General features: G+C 44.4%; 1 long non-coding RNA gene across 2 annotated transcripts in view; it reads left to right on the top strand.

Moving 5' to 3' along the window:
* The window catches only part of LOC116642283, a 63,787-nt gene extending 54,899 nt beyond the window's left edge, over nucleotides 1-8,888 (top strand). For both annotated transcript variants that reach the window (XR_004301328.1, XR_004301329.1), the window contains exons 3-4: nucleotides 7,156-7,422; nucleotides 8,013-8,888. This is a non-coding gene — a long non-coding RNA (uncharacterized LOC116642283). The remainder of the gene's footprint in view (nucleotides 1-7,155; nucleotides 7,423-8,012) is intronic.
* Nucleotides 8,889-15,693: the final 6,805 nt, after the last annotated feature.

Below are 15,693 nucleotides of genomic sequence, written 5' to 3'. Positions count from 1 at the left end.
AAGTGATAAATAAATCCCCTTTTCTTTCTCTTTGGGGATCCCTTTATTCCGCATCAGTATGAGAAAGTCAAAACATAATCTCTGACACTCCCATGCCCCCACGTACAATCCCCAAAGCCTGAGAATCATAGTGGCGTGCCTCGGCAGCAGCCGCCTCCCACATTCCATCAGGAGCTCAGGATCTGGGGAAAAGGGATAAAGACGAGGAAAACGTCAGAAAATCCAATTTTTAAAAGGGAGAATTTTTTGTGGTGTTGACCTCCCAAAGATCATTATATGTGGCTCAGATTGCATGCACTATTTTCTGTGCCATGTATTTTCAAAGTCCTTTCCCAGATAGAATATCTAAGAGAGTCCCCCCCCAAGAATGATTTTTATTTTCCATATGGTACATGCTAGTAATTCTGGCATTTGACCACATTTATGTAAACATGCAGAGATACCTATAAATTATTGGACTTATCCCAGTTTGAGTTTCCAACTATGTACTACAATCATTACAGCTGTTCTTACTTTAGCCTCAGAAGATATTTTGGTCCATTTATATGGCTGATTAGTCATTTAGACTGTAGACTACATTTATGACATGGTTTGGGGGTGGGGAACATACCAGATATTCACTGGAGACACCAAGAATCCATATTTAAGCCAAGAGTTCTTCAGACTGGTGGGGGTCCCCTAACCTGAGCTCTCACACCCTGAGTAACGATTGACTGTCAGTCACCCAGGGCCACCCCACACCTTGAGATGACTTCGGGAGAACCCGGGCTCCCCCCGCCCAACCCCTCTCCGCAGAGTATTGAGATAGAAGAGAGCGATTGGCCAGGAGAACTGAGAGCCTCACTTGTAAAAATCTGGGCCCTACCCAACAGATCTGGGACTTGTCGGGGCGGGGATGGGGGAGGGGGCTTAATTATAGCGTTGTAGGCAGCTCGGCAGTGAAGACTAAACTGAGCTTTCTCACTCAACTCCGCCCTGCTCATCCCTACCACAGGTCTCGCCACCTCGCCTAGCCCAGGCAGAGCTCAGATCCGGGGAAGGTCCTATGGATTTCCCATGGAAACCTGGTGCCAACACCAGGGCCAGCCTGCTGGGGGCGCCCTTTATAAAGTAGCCGCTGCTCCCACTGCTATTTTGCTCGAGGACTTGGAGGAGTCAGTCCACCGTATTGTTTTTAAATAGCCATGCAGTTTATTCACAAAGCATCTTAAGTTTCAGGCACTTCTCACCACCCCTCCCCCAAAGCCCTTTTCTATGTTTTATTTAATGTTTTCTCTGAGCCTCACAATCACGAAGAAAGGTAGTCTGTATAGAGAGGTGAAAAACGATTTCCCTAAGTTTGGGTGGGACTCTGTGGTGGAGACTAGAGTAGGAGCCTAGCATCCTGATTCCTAGACCTGTGCTCTTCCTACAAAAGCTCTTTACAGTGAGGATAATAATAAACAGAAAACACTTCTGCTATCCCTTTTATTTTCTTTTCCTCTTTAAAACTCTGACATGTTTTATTTATGTCAGTTCTCCTGAGATCAGTTTTCATGAAACCCTAGTACTTTACTGGCTGTCCTCCATGCTCAAACAATGTTGGGTAGGATCTCCAGTCTTGTTCTGATTTATTCAGCAGATGGAGAGTTATTATCGATATTTCTTCAGAGTTCGAGGGGTATTTTTGGATGATAAAGTTCGTTTCCATTTATCATCATTTTATCCCCGGTGCTGGCTTTAGGGGCTCTGATTTTTCCGTGCGAATGTGAACCATGAGGTTGCATTCAACCTGGTCTGTTTTCAAAGACCGAAGAATAGAGAGCAGGATGCAGAAAATATATGGTGGCCTTCGGCAACTTGGTGGAAATTTTGACTTAAGGGAAAGCCAGTGTTGACTCGAATCTTTGTTCTTATCTCTTTAAAGCTGGAAGAGGTCATAGAAAACATTTAGTAATTCTGGTGCAAGGCTTTTGTTCTCCCCAGGGCAGAAAATGAGACTCAGAGAAGTCGGGAGGCTTGTCTGAGATCACACAGCTCCCGGAAGGCGGTGCTGAGCTAACGTCAGGCCTGAGGTGTTGTCTGTGAAACCACAGGGCCTCTCAAAGACAAGGGCTGGCTACACCCGGAGAATGCTGAGGGACATTCTATGTGATTAATTCTATTCAGCCTTATAAGCACTCACTGAGGCCACCGCAGGGAAGACCAGCAGGTATTGTGTGGAACCCTACAGCCTCAGAAGGGCTGACCGGGCAAGTCGGCTTCATCCTCTCTTCTGTTCTCCTCCGAGGGGCCTGAGATCAGGCCTCTTGGGCTGTTGTTATGTCTGCATTGAAAAATCCACCCTGAGGACTAAAATCTTTAATTTGGATGGATGGGGCCCACACTTTTTCTTTCCTGCGGTAACGAAAAAGAGGGCCATGGAGAGGCTTTCCTACCCAAACCACAGGGAGATTAAAGGGCTAGGGAGGAGGGACGCATTTTGAGTGTGGAAGTCGCAGGATTCTTGGGCCCACAAAGGAGTCTTCTCATTATTAATGGTGGTTCTGCAACAGCTGTGGCTTGGAAATGGGAAAGACAGGAGGCAGGAGAGACCCATGTGTGGGTTTGTGTGGCTCTGACCGCAAGCGGGTGCTTTGGACACGGTGTCCCACTGACACTCGATGCCCACGTGGGACAAGACTCCCTCCTGGCCACCTTCTTCCTCCCACAGAGGCAGGAAGCCCGGTGGGGGAGGAGCTGAAATTGCTAAGAATAGCCATGGTCTTTGGGACTTGCTCTTTTCATGGAATCAATGGAATTAGAAATGAGATATTAGCTCTAATCAGTCACACATGTTGGGTTCTCAGCCCCTAGGAAAAGAATTTCGGACTGCAGCTCCTCACCCAGTGGGGAAAATGCATCTACACCTGTGGATGTGGCGGGGCCCCTCTTCTGTCCTCTGGAGGGTCCAGGACAAAAGTACATGCTGTACTAAGTATACGCTGTCAGTCTGTCATCTGGTCTGATATGAAGTGGCCAGACTTCTGACTAAGCATCCCTTATGTGGCTTTTCAACAAGTGTAGAAGAATTTCAAGGCACACATAGATCCAGACAGAGCCAAGAAAGAGAATTCCACCCTCTCCTTTGTCTTTTTCGGTTATGTTTCTGAGATGTGGGGCGTTTGGTAAATTAGGCACACCGTGAAAGGATGGGTTTTTGGTTTGGTTTGGTCTGACTTTTCGTTTTACAAAAATTTAAAATTACGAGAAGAGTCAAATGAGTCCCTGTGTGCCCATGATATAGATGCGGGTCATGGAGATGGTCAGCAGGTTTTCACTGAGCCTGTGAGTTCCTCAGTAAGGCCCCTGACTACCTGCATCAGAATCACCCCCAGACCCCTCCATTCGGGACCTCCAGGCAGGCTGGGACACTGCCCTGTGTGCCGTCCCCAGTACTGCTGATTGTCAATCTCCATGAACCTTCCTGTGCACCTCACAGTAGCTCAGGGATCTGTTCATTTGTCCCCGAGTTCTTTGCATCACCGAGTTCCAGGGAGTGGTCAGAATATTCTGCTCACTATACCATCTCTTTGCATTTCACCTTTGAAAAACAAACACAAACAGGGAGAACCAGCCCCTTTTCTTGTTCTGACATAACACTCTTGCACGTGGCTGCTAAGCGTGACGCTTGTTCAAACTTAACAGACCTACAAGTGAAAATAAAACCTCATGTTAAGGGTCTTGCCAAGTTTTTAATACTTACATTTAATTTATGATTCACATTCAAATTGGTCGTATAGCCCTGGGCCTGTGCTTAACTTAGAAATGCCCTCTGTGGATTATCTGTGTATGGGTGATGGGTGTGAATACACACACACACACACACAAAACACTAGTAGAACTTTTAAATGTCGACATTTAAGTATTCCAAAGAGAGCAAAAAGCAGAGTTAATTTTCTGGAGAGATTCTGAGTCCAAGGTCACATCTATAGTTGTCTATAGTTGGGAGTCTGCATTATGTGATTTAAAACAAAAGGAGTTGAGGAAGCCGGGGTGGGTGAAGTGGAAAAGGACAGGGTTGGGTGGTCAGGGAACAAAAGACAGATTAGGTGATAGCGCGTTCAAATCCCAGTGAGATAGCAGAGTCGTGGCCGAGTAAGAGATTGCAGCCCTCCCCACAGGCTCCCCCATATCAGTACACGCTTTTCATACGTATCTGCATTCCTCACCGCACCGTGCTCAGGACCACGTAGAGCAGGTGCCTGGGGTTTAAATGAATGCCGCTCCTCAGCTTCGTCTGAAGGGGCCACTGGCACAGTTTCAAGGCTTAGAGAGGCCCAGAAGACCTGCAGTCCTGCCCCGGGGGGCCCACATTTGGCTCTCTCTCTGGGCTTCCATTGCTACGGCCAACATGTTTCACAACTTCAGGAACCACATTCGCTTACATAAAATAGGGCGTGAATGGGGCCCCCAGAGCTGGGTACCAGGTAGCCCCGGACACCTTCTGGAAGGACCACAGTGGCCACTATGAGCACAACCTCCGGGTTAACAGATTAGATTCGCGTATTTCACATTTGCCCTCCTATTGTTCACTCACTCACAAATGCTCCTCTTCTGCAGGATTATGCTACTTTCCCAGGGATGCCTGGGGGCCGTGTCCCACTCAGGAACTGACCCTCCTCTTCTGCCCCAGTACCTTTTATCCTCAGCCTTCCTATCCCTGTTCTTTAAATATCATAAATGCTGAGAGTATCTGGGATGCTTACAGTTGAAGACATTCACTTTATTGAGGTTCTAACAGAGGCCTTAGAGTTATGGCTCTTGGAGAAAGGAAGGATAAATATGATATTTTGGGCACACACTTTTTCAATTATGGGCAGCTCAAACCCAGTATTGCTCCTCATCCATCTCAATCTGAAGGCTGGTGGGGAGGCTGCTCCTAAACATCTTTGCACACTTAATCTCAAACCCCACTCATGCAGCTTCTAAATTTTTTAAGATTAATCAAATCTAAGCCTTGCAAAGTGCACACTCTGATTTATATGAGTTTTGGCAAACAAGCACACCGAATAAAAAGCTTCTTAGTTGGAAATGACAGCGTTAGGGGAACAAGGGCTAGAAAACCATATAAAGGCACCCTGTTTTAATGAGCTGGTGGCAGCTCCCGAAGCTCAGTTAGAGGACTCTAAACGTGCTGTTGTATTAAGGTGGGGGCCTCTAGGTAACATGGCAGGAATTGGTGTGTTCTCCTATCCTTAGATTTATTTTTGAGGTCTAGTTCCCATGAAGGAAAACCCTAGGAAGTCCGGTCTCAGAGGAAAGGACACAAAGCCATGCAAGGATCTTGTTGTAGGAGCTGGAGGTGAAGGGTGGGAAGCTGGAATCAACTCTGGCTCAAGAACTCATCTTCTAGAAAGATGCCCAACTGCCCAGTGTCCAGGGAGCAAAGGGCTCAGTGAATTTGAATTTGACTGAAGCCATTGCTATCCAAGAAGGTCTGACATAATGAATCAATATGGCAGCAGTCATATAGGATAGTAACATGTAGTTAGGACTGGCATTAGTTCATGGTTCTGAGTTACTGTTTTGTTAGAAGCATTTCCCAGCAGTTGAGTTAACTTTAATCTCAGCCTTAATCTTTAGCAAACTTAAGCTTGTCCCATAAGAGCACTGAAAGTTGTGAAGCCTTTTGGCTGACTGTGCCCTGTTCCCCTTCCAGGAGAGGGGCACTGACAGAGTCAGGCTGGCTGGCTGAGTGGGCTGGGCTCAGGGTAGAGTGCCAGCCCACGAGGGAAGTATTCAGTAGGAAACAGGCAGAAGCCCAGCCACACAAATTGGACTGTCCGATGGGAGATGGGGGTTACTTATGGCTTGTCAGGCTCAGCACCAAGTACACCAGATACGGGGCAGATGTGTAGGAACAAGATAGGTTCCAGACCTAGCAAACAAAGGTCTGAGCCCTCCAAAAAGCATTGGTCTTTGTCAGGCTAGCCTGAAAATTGGGTGGGGCTGGGCCCTGCAGCTACCTAAGGAGGAAGAATTCTTCCTAAGACATATATCAAAGGAGGGGCGTCTGGGTGGCTCAGTCGTTAAGCGTCTGCCTTCGGCTCAGGTCATGATCCCAGGGTCCTGGGATCGAGCCCCGCATCGGGCTCCCTGCTCCTCGGGAAGCCTGCTTCTCCCTCTTCCACTCTCCCTGCTTGTGTTTCCTCTCTCGTTGTGTCTCTCTCTGTCAAATAAATAAAATCTTTAAAAAAAAAAAAGACATATATCAAAGGAGCAGTACCCTCTATGAAAACAGAAGACAGTTTAAAACTAGCACCTAGAAAATAATGATTTAAAATAAACATTTGACGGGTGCCTGGGTGGCTTAGTCGGTTAAGCATCTGCCTTCAGCTTAGGTCATGATATTAGTTTCCTGGAATGGAGCTCCGTGTCGGGCTCCCTGCTCAGAGGGGAGTCTGCTTCTCCCCTCCTGCTCCCCCAGCTTGTGCTCTCTCTCTCTCTCAAATAAATAAAATCTTTTTAAAAAATAAATTAAATTAAATAAACATTTGAATAATACCGGTTATGTTTTATTCTACATTTTCTTTTAGGGTATTTTGTAATAACATGCCTATATTCTTTCAACCCGTCACATGTACTGAAACTTTTCCTGGAGAAACAGCGAAATATCAGAGTAACATGTGCACCTCCTTACACAGTGAGCAGCAAGAATTCAGAGCACAGTTTAACCTTGCTTGCCAGGTGTCTGGCTTGCCTTTGTGGAGCTCATGCTCTCTGAGAAATAAGGTTAACATGCAGGAAATGATAAGGACCCATATAAGCCAGATGGTGAATGCCATAGGGATTCAAAGAAATGACTGATACATGAGGTTCACAGTCATGGGGAAAAGACATACAGGACCCAAGAACAGATAGGATACAATTTCAGGGAAAGAGTGAGGGGAGCAACCATTAAGCACAGAGCGCTTATGGGCTGGTGCATGGCTGCAGCACCCTAATGAAGTACACAAGTATTCTCCCCCTTTATAGGCGAGGAAACTGGGCACAGCCAGTTCCTGCTTTAACCCTACCATCCCTGCCTCTTGTAAGCTACCAGTAGGGTGACAACAGTGCGATACAATGGCAAGATCCAGCTCATATGTGCTTCGTTTAGTTTTGCTTTTAATTAGTAGCATCACTTGTTCTTAGGTACCTTGAGCCATCCTGGAGGAAATATTTGAACCTGGTACCCGCTAGGAGCATCGCTTCTTCCCTGGCATGTCTGGGGATTTGGGCTGGTGGGCTATAGTGCTGCCCGCCGTCCTGCACTGGACTTCGCATTCCAGAATTGGAATTGGCTCCGCATCCAGGGGCTGTTTCCCTGAGCACCTTCCATGAGGAAAGGCTTCAAAGTACCTCTGCTCTTTGACCAGAAGACACGAAACTTCAATTACCATACTTTACAATTCTCTTCACGTAAGTAGATCAGATCTTTAAAGAAGTTCAGTTTCTTGAATTTTATTGTGTGTTTACTATGAGCAAGGTACGGTAGGTGCTGTAAGGGAGACAGTGATGAGTAAGAAAAGGACTTAGGGGTAAGCAGAGTACATGGAAATAACTGTAACACGAAGCCAAACAAACAGCAGAGTGTCAGACCTGGAAGAACTGGGTTTGATTCTGGTCTTCACTACTACAGGACTTCCAGGCTGTGTGATTTTAGGTTAAGTCACTTAACTTCATGGAACTCAATTTACTAATTTGTTCAATAGGAAGAATAAGACTTTGTCTTACAGGATCGTCATGATGATTAAATTCAGTATTTTGATAGGCACATTAAAGATACAATATTATTATACAAATTTTAATACATATATTAATTATTAATATTAATTATTAATTACCATACAAATATTAATTATTATATTCCAAATATATCAATGTTGCAATAGAAATGGTACATGTTAAAAGGAGAATGGGAGCTATCTAGTGGGAGTATCTGTTTTGGTTGTGAATGATGCACCTTCGTGTTTAGTCCTCTTCTAATAATTTCTCACTTTCTCTTTTAGGATATGGAGACTCCATGGTTGAGCATCACCTTCATACAGAGAATTAAAAATAAGCCCTCGGAAGGAAAGGCAGGGAACAGAGGTGAAGAGAGTGGAACGTTGCCATTGGTCAAATGATGGGCTGTGTTTATTTTCAATCACAAAACTATACATCCATGCTCACCCAGTGTCTGTCACATCCAGGTACTAGTCTGGGAATGTTCTAAATAAGGCAAAGCTTGGAAGTATACCTGCTCTTTGGGGAAAACGAACCCTCAAGTATTATTCCTAATTATTTTCGTCCTTTAGTCATGTCTGGTCTTCCAAATATGAGATCAGACATTTACCCACGTCTCGCTCTCCTCTTATAAACATTCATTCATTATTTTTCTTTCAGTAAATATTAATTGAGAGCTTACTATGTGCTAAGCACCATACTGGGCACTAAGCCTTCCGACATGGGTAAGACCCAGGCCCTGACCTTACACCATTGATAGTGCCAGGGAAGATGCAAATGGGCCATTTCAAAATGATGTGTTAGGTATTCCCCGAAATGAAATAAGGTGCTCTGGAGCCTCGCTTCCTCTGAGAAAGCTTTCCTTCCTTGCCCTTAGGCTGCATTACGCACTCTTTCTAAAGCAAGTCTCCAGAGCACCTTATTTTCTCAATTAAGATTTATTGAAAGAAAAAATGAATGAATAAATGTTTCTAAGAGACAAGGTGGTTATAAGTGAGCCTGCTCATATAGAAACCTGATTGTGAATGGTCTTACAGGTTTTGTACCATTTGGGGTTATTCAAAAACCAACTGATGTGTGAGCCCATTTTGTAAGAGCAGTTTTATTTTTTTATTTTTTTAAAAGATTTTATTTATTTATTTGACAGAGAGAGACACAACGAGAGAGGGAACACAAGCAGGGGGAGTGGGAGAGGGAGAAGTAGGCTCCCCACTGAGGAGGGAGCCCAATGCGGGACTCGATCCCAGGACCCTGGGATCATGACCTGAGCCGAAGGCAGACACTTAATGACTGAGCTACCCAGGCACCCCAGTAAGAGCAGTTTTAAAAATGAAACACCATAATCTTGGATTTGTCAGTGAATGGGACAACACAGACCTAGCGGAAATTTCTTTTCAGGCATTCAGGACAAGCAGAAGATTTGTCATTATAATGCCTACTGTTGATCAGATCCCTTCGATGTTTATTTTATTTATTCTTTACAATAACCCCATAGACCGGTCTTATCATCATCTCTACCTTATAGGTGGTAGGGCCCAGCCGTAGAGTGGCATTTACATGCTCCTTTAGGGTAACAACTTGTTAAATCAGATAATGAAAGGAAATAAGGAAGCAGTACTTGGCAACCGAAAGTTGAGTTTTTGTCGCATTAAGTTCTAAAAGGTCCCAATTTTTGCTTCATTCAGACATCCAGGCTTCTATTGGATTCTACTTCATACTTACATACATACAAAATAAAGAGGATTCTAATCCTAGTATCCAGGTGGATGTGGATAGTGTAATACGAAAAGTTAGTACAAACATCATAAAACATTAAGTGGAATGTTTATAGTGGGTTTAGAGGTTGATCATTCAGTTTAAGGAGACTGGCTGGAATTTGGAACTGATTTGGAACTGTTAAAATGACCAGAAGATATTCTCCCAGAACCAATTATTCTGTGGCTATCCATTTTTGGAACTTTCAACAAATTCAACTCGATAAACATTTATCACACACCTACTATGTGGCAGGTGCTGTGACAGATACTGAAGATGCAAAGATGAAAAAGCATCTGTTTCTGCCGTGTCGGAAGTTGCTCTGATCCGAAGCCGGGGGGGCGGGCTCTAAGGAAGCCCAGAGGACGGAAGGAATAATGCGGCTTGGTGCGGGGCTCACAGGAAAGCTTTCTCCTTGAGGCAACCATTGAACCGGACTTTGAAAGTTTCATAGGCCTTCGCTGGACTACAAGAAAGGACACTCTTTTTTATTTTCTTTTTTTAAGATTTTATTTATTTATTTGAGAGAGAGAAAGGGCACGAGCCGGGCGGGGAGGGACAGAGGCAGAGGGAAAAGCAGGCTCCCCACAGGAGCCCGATGTGGGACTCGATCCCAGGACTCTGGGATCATGACCTGAACTGAAGGCAGATGCTTAACCAACTGAGCCACCCAGGAGCCCCTCAACTCTATTTTTAACTTGATTTTTTAAAAAAATCTTGCTCTATATGTTATTAGCCTTTTAAATGTGAACCTATGCTTATGTAAGTAAATGTTTAGCTTTGTTGCTTAATAAAAGTTCTACTTTTGTGGGGGAAAAAAAGGCCTATTTTAGACAAGTGTGCTGCATTCTCTCTGACTGAGTTGCTCAGGCTGAAGGGGATTCAGAGGGGTCTGGACACTGAGGCTGCAACCAGGTGGCACCTTTGTTAGTACCTTGGCGGAAAGGGAGCATCACTTTTGGAATACCGACTCATATTCATAGAACAATGGCAGACATTATCGTACCAAAATGGAAAATCCAACGCACCAACTTTATTTCCAGGGTGAATTTTGAGTATATGGAACCCTTGCCAGCTGTGGAGAAATGGAAAGTGCATTGAACTTGGAGGCAGAGGATTGGGTTGCCTGTGGCTGCCACTTACTTGCTGTGTGATCTTGTGCAAACCATTTAACTTCTCTGAGCTCAGTGTTCTCATTGATAAAATCATGAGGACCAGAGAAAGGTCCGTGGAAAGTCTTCATTTTCTAGGAGCGTGGTGTCAGATCTTCCAGAGAGGTTGTGGATGGGATTAATAAAATCCCGTATTGACTGTGACTAGCCCAGGGCCTGGAGCAAAGTGGCCACTCCAAAGCTGCTTGCTCCTTTCTTCATTGCTACTCTGAGCAGAGCACTGACAAGCCTGCAGCATGGGGTCCTGCCAATCAGGAACAACATGACCAATGGCCTCTACCCTAGTGCAGCCACCATTTTCCTGCTGCTTGGTAGGTAGGAGAAGGTATGAAGCTTTAATGCTAGCTGAGCAATGCTGAGCAGGTGGAATCCATGTCTCTCAGGACTTTAAGTGCTTGGGGAGCAACTGAGTCTTTTCCTTATTTGGGTATCAAAATAAAATCTCCAGGGGTGCCCAGGTGGCTCAGTCGGTTTAGCTTCTGCCTTCAGCTCAGGTCATGATCCCAGGCTCCTGGGATGGAGTCCCTCGTGGGGCTCCCTGCTCGGCGGGGAGTCTGCTTTTCCCTCTGCCTGGTGCTCCGCCTGCCCGTGCTCTCTCTCTCTCTCTCTGCTCTCTCTTTCTCTCGTTATCAAATAGATAAAATCTTTAAAAAAAATAAATAAAATCTCCAAAGTAGATAGAGATCTAGTGTAAAACTGGAATGCTCAAATGGTTCACACGATCCGTGTCTGAGAATCAGAAAAGTCAGTTTCATCGGACATCCTTAGAAAAGGAGGCACGAGCAAGGGTGGGCCTGGTTTGGAGGGTGTCAACATGCAGATGGGGTGTGGAGGAGGGGGACAGGATGTAGAGGAGGATGCCCCGACATTCCTTCAATGGCTGCAAATTGCTTTGTAAGGGAGGATTCCCCACTCGGGATCAATAAGCAATTCTCAGCTGATATTCTTTAAAGCACATAAAAGTGTGGAAGCAATCATACGGCGGGGGAGTTTCCATGGGGCCCCAGGCAGGCTGAGGTAGAAGAATGAAAGCTGCCTTAGAGGGCTCAGGAGAGGGAGGAAGGGAAACAGCTGTGAGCATCTCTGGAAGGAGGAAACCTGTAATATTCACACACAGGGTGAGAAAGAAAGAAAAGGAACAGGGACATAGGGCAGCCAGAAACAGCACATTTCCACTGATTTCATTTTGAAAGCATAATGGTCTTGTCAAAAAAAAAAAAATTGGGGAACTGGTGCACTGGAGGGTTTGTTTTTAACCAATGAGTCAACAAGTTGGGCTTTAACTTTAAAACTGTAATTCCACCCTTACTGTTTGTTGGAGGTCTCATCAACATGGGTTTGAGAGGGCGCACTCAAAGTTTAACACTGTATCCACTGAATTTAACTTGTCTGAAGATGGAAATATGGTCTACACCGCTGCTCGTTTTGTGTGGGCTGGAGGACTGCTGGTCTATAACCTGGTCTATAAACATCTATAACCAAGATGATAGGAACACATACTGGGAAATTAAAAGAAATGTGGACAAGAGGGAGGCAGATAACACCTGTTGTGCTGAGCATCCACTAAATCTTTCTGAGTCTTTGCCTCATCTGATAAATGAGGACCCATCTTGCCGGCTGTTGTGAAAATAAGACTCGGTAACTGTAGGAGTAGATACTGAGCAGATAAATGGTACACTTTCTCTGGCAGACCTGCAGGTTCTGAAGAAACATTTGTTACCTGCCATGTAGAAATGTGCTTCATGTCATCTAAGGCAAATGGGGCGCTGGTGATTGAATCTAAGTTTTCTCTTCTTCCAACCTCAAGGGACAGGAGTTAAGTTAGGAGAATGGATATTTCGTGTTTCTTGCTGTGTCACAGAGTTGTTGGTTGGGGGGAGTTTGCGGGGGGCGGGGAGAATGATGGCTATTTTGATGTCTCTATTAATCATACACTAGACCCTTGCCAGGCAGCCGAAACAACTACATTTTCTGGCGTCATTTATATACTGCTGGCCTATGGAGAGGGAGCTTTGAGAGGGTCCCAAAGGAAAGCCAACAGCAAGTGTCCACTTCTCTCAGATACCATGCTGGGCACTTTCAAATGCAATATTCCTTCAGCTCCTCGACCTACCCTAGGAAGGAATATGTCCACTTTAGGAAAGGAAAGACTGCAACTGAGAGAGATTGACGTGCCCGCACACTTATTACAATCAGTGTTTGGACTCTGACTACAGAGAAGCATTGAGCCTGAGATCCTTGTGAGCTGGGGGCAGGGGAGGGACAGAAGAGTAAGCACCGAGTCTGTCAATATTGATTCAAAATCCTCATTGCTTCTGCTACGGACATCAGTCTAGTGTGGTCAGAAAACCTCTGGAAGTTTCTGGCACACACGGAACCTTTCCAGCCACCCCTAGCACATCTCTGGGGCTCTGGCTCGTGAGAGAAGCCACGGGCCCTCTGCGTGCCAGGGCAGACAGCTCTGGGTCAAAGGGACGATTTCAGAATTAACTTCATCTCATGGATGAGTTTCATTTCATTGACAAATAGTCCTGCCCGGGTTGGCCATGAGTGCGTCCCTAGGGAGGGACCTTGTCGTGGGACGATTTAGAGGGATCTTATTACTCTGTGTAATATTGCTCTTTTTACTGTGATAAAAGAAACTGCCACTTCTTAAATACCCACTGGCTATGGACCGCATTTTACACATATCATCTCATTTAATTCACACAATGACTCTATGTAGTAAATATCATCACTCTTATTTTATAGACAAAAAGGCTCAAGGAGGCTAAGAGGTTTGCCAAAGGTCACAGTAAGTGGCAGAGCGGCAATGCACAATGCCATCTTTTTAATGCTCAAGAGTGTGGTCTTTCCACCTCACTGTAATGTGACTCCCTATAATAATGAATAATAAATAAAGAAATAATAATAAATAAATAAAATAATAAATAATGACTCCCTACGTTGAAATGGGGCCTTGTGCCTGGGCTCTGGGAGTTCAAGTCTGCTGTTCTCCTAAACAAAGTTCTTCCTCTGTGAAGTTAACTTGCATTCTCTAAACCTCTATGTCGAGATAAATTGGAGGATCAGTGATACCAAAGATGATCTCTGTTCCTTCCAAGGCATCTTCCAAGTTTCCAGTCCTGAAACCCAGGGCACTCCTGGGAATTTAGCTTTGAATCGTCACTCACCCTCCATCCTGGATGCTACCAAGGTGTTGATTCTTTCTTCCTAATGTTTCCTGTAGTCACTGCTGGTCATCGCACCCCATGTCACCACTCTCTTGTGTTATTTCAGTAGTTTCCAAACTGCTCCTTGCATGTAGGCTCTTCCCGTGCTCAGTCCTACTGCTAGATTGACCTTCCCCAAAACATCATTTTGTAAATGTCAATCCTCATTCAGAAGTATTCCATTTATGTGACGCAGCCTTTTAGGCCGATGTTGGAGAAGAACAGTTAATGACATGATATGGAAAAAATGTCCACAGTACGTTGTTAAATGAAAAAAATGCTTACAAAATATAGCAAATGTTAATACAGGTGATCTGTGTGTGGTAGAATTATGGATAAGTTTATCATCTTTTTGCTTATCTAGAGTTCTTAACTTTTTTGCAATAAATGGTAGTCTCGTAACAAGACAAAAAAGTAGAAACTACTGTAAAAAATCAGAAAAAAAGCACCCAGGGTAGTATAAAATAGAACAATGATAAAATTGCATTTTTTACCATTCAGTGGGCAAAAAGAGTTGAAGTTATACTAGCCAGTGTCGGCCAGGGTGAAGACAGGGGCATCCTTGCACACTGTGGGTGAGAATGGAAACTGGTACAAACTTAGTTGGAGACGATGTGTGCAGGATTCATCACCGTGAAAAGTTTGCATCAGCTTGAACCCAAGAATTCAATTTTAGGAATCCATGGTGTAAAAAGATGGTTCTCAAAGTCTGATCTAATCCGACTGCATCAGCTTCACATTAGAACTTGTTAAAAATGTCAATTCTCAGGCCCTACACCTGAACTACTAAATCAAACTCTGGGAGCAGGGTCCGGAAATCTGTGTTTTAACCAGGGGACTGTGAAGCACATTTAGTGTTTGAGAGTCACTGCTCTAGAAATACCATCAGGTAGTACCTCTGTGTGAACAAGAGCTGCAATGATACACGTTACGACCTTATGTGTAATGTCATAAAGTTATAAACAATCTATGTACTCAAGAGAGAAATTGCCAAATAGGTCAAACCAACCTATCCTGTGAAATACTATGTACAGTTAAAGAGAAAAAGCATTAGCAGGGAAAAATTGTTAGGACACGAGGTTTAGTAAAAATAAAAAGAACAATTTGCAAAAATATCTGTAATATTATTAACCATGGTCAAAGCATACTTGAAATACTCATATTTTAACTTTTCAAACAATAAATTCATTTATTACCTATGTAAAAAAAAAAAAAAACCCTCCCATCAGCTCCTATAAGATAGAACTCAGACTTCTTAGCCTGGCAACAGGGATCCTTCAGGCTCTGCTTCAAACCTGATTCTCCAACTCAGTGCCCCCCACCTCGTATTTCTGTAAGGAAACTGTTTCTATCAAACGATTCTGAGAATGGCTTAATACTTAAGTCTTAATTCTACTTTGTTGTTGAGGAAACTGAGAAATTTCTTTTTGGCAAAAATAATTCCCAAAAGTTGAGTGACTGTTTGCCAGCCCCCAGTCACACGGGCAGCGCTGGAACCCGGGTCAGTTTGCTGTGTTCCGAGTGCTCGGTCTGCTCCCTAGGCTGGAAACCACAAATATGTTACATTACATGGCAAATGAAACTTTGCAGATGGAATTAAAATCACTTGAATTTAGGGGGATTATCCCAGATTCCCTGAGTGGGCCCAATGAAATGACATGGGCCCTTAAAAGTGAAAGAGGAAGAAGGGGAGTATAAAAAAAAAAAAAATGAGGCCAGGAAAAGAGATACTGCAGAGATTTAAATCACGAGGAGGACTCAGCCTGCCATGACTGGTTTTGAAGAGGGAATAAGGAAGCCATGAGCCACGGTAGGCAAGTGGCCTC

The sequence above is a fragment of the Phoca vitulina genome, unplaced genomic scaffold (genome assembly GCF_004348235.1).
Source record: "Phoca vitulina isolate PV1807 unplaced genomic scaffold, GSC_HSeal_1.0 scaffold2, whole genome shotgun sequence".
NCBI lineage: Eukaryota > Metazoa > Chordata > Mammalia > Carnivora > Phocidae > Phoca > Phoca vitulina.
Note: the sequence above shows the minus strand (reverse complement) of the source record. Positions and strands in the feature narration are given on the sequence as shown.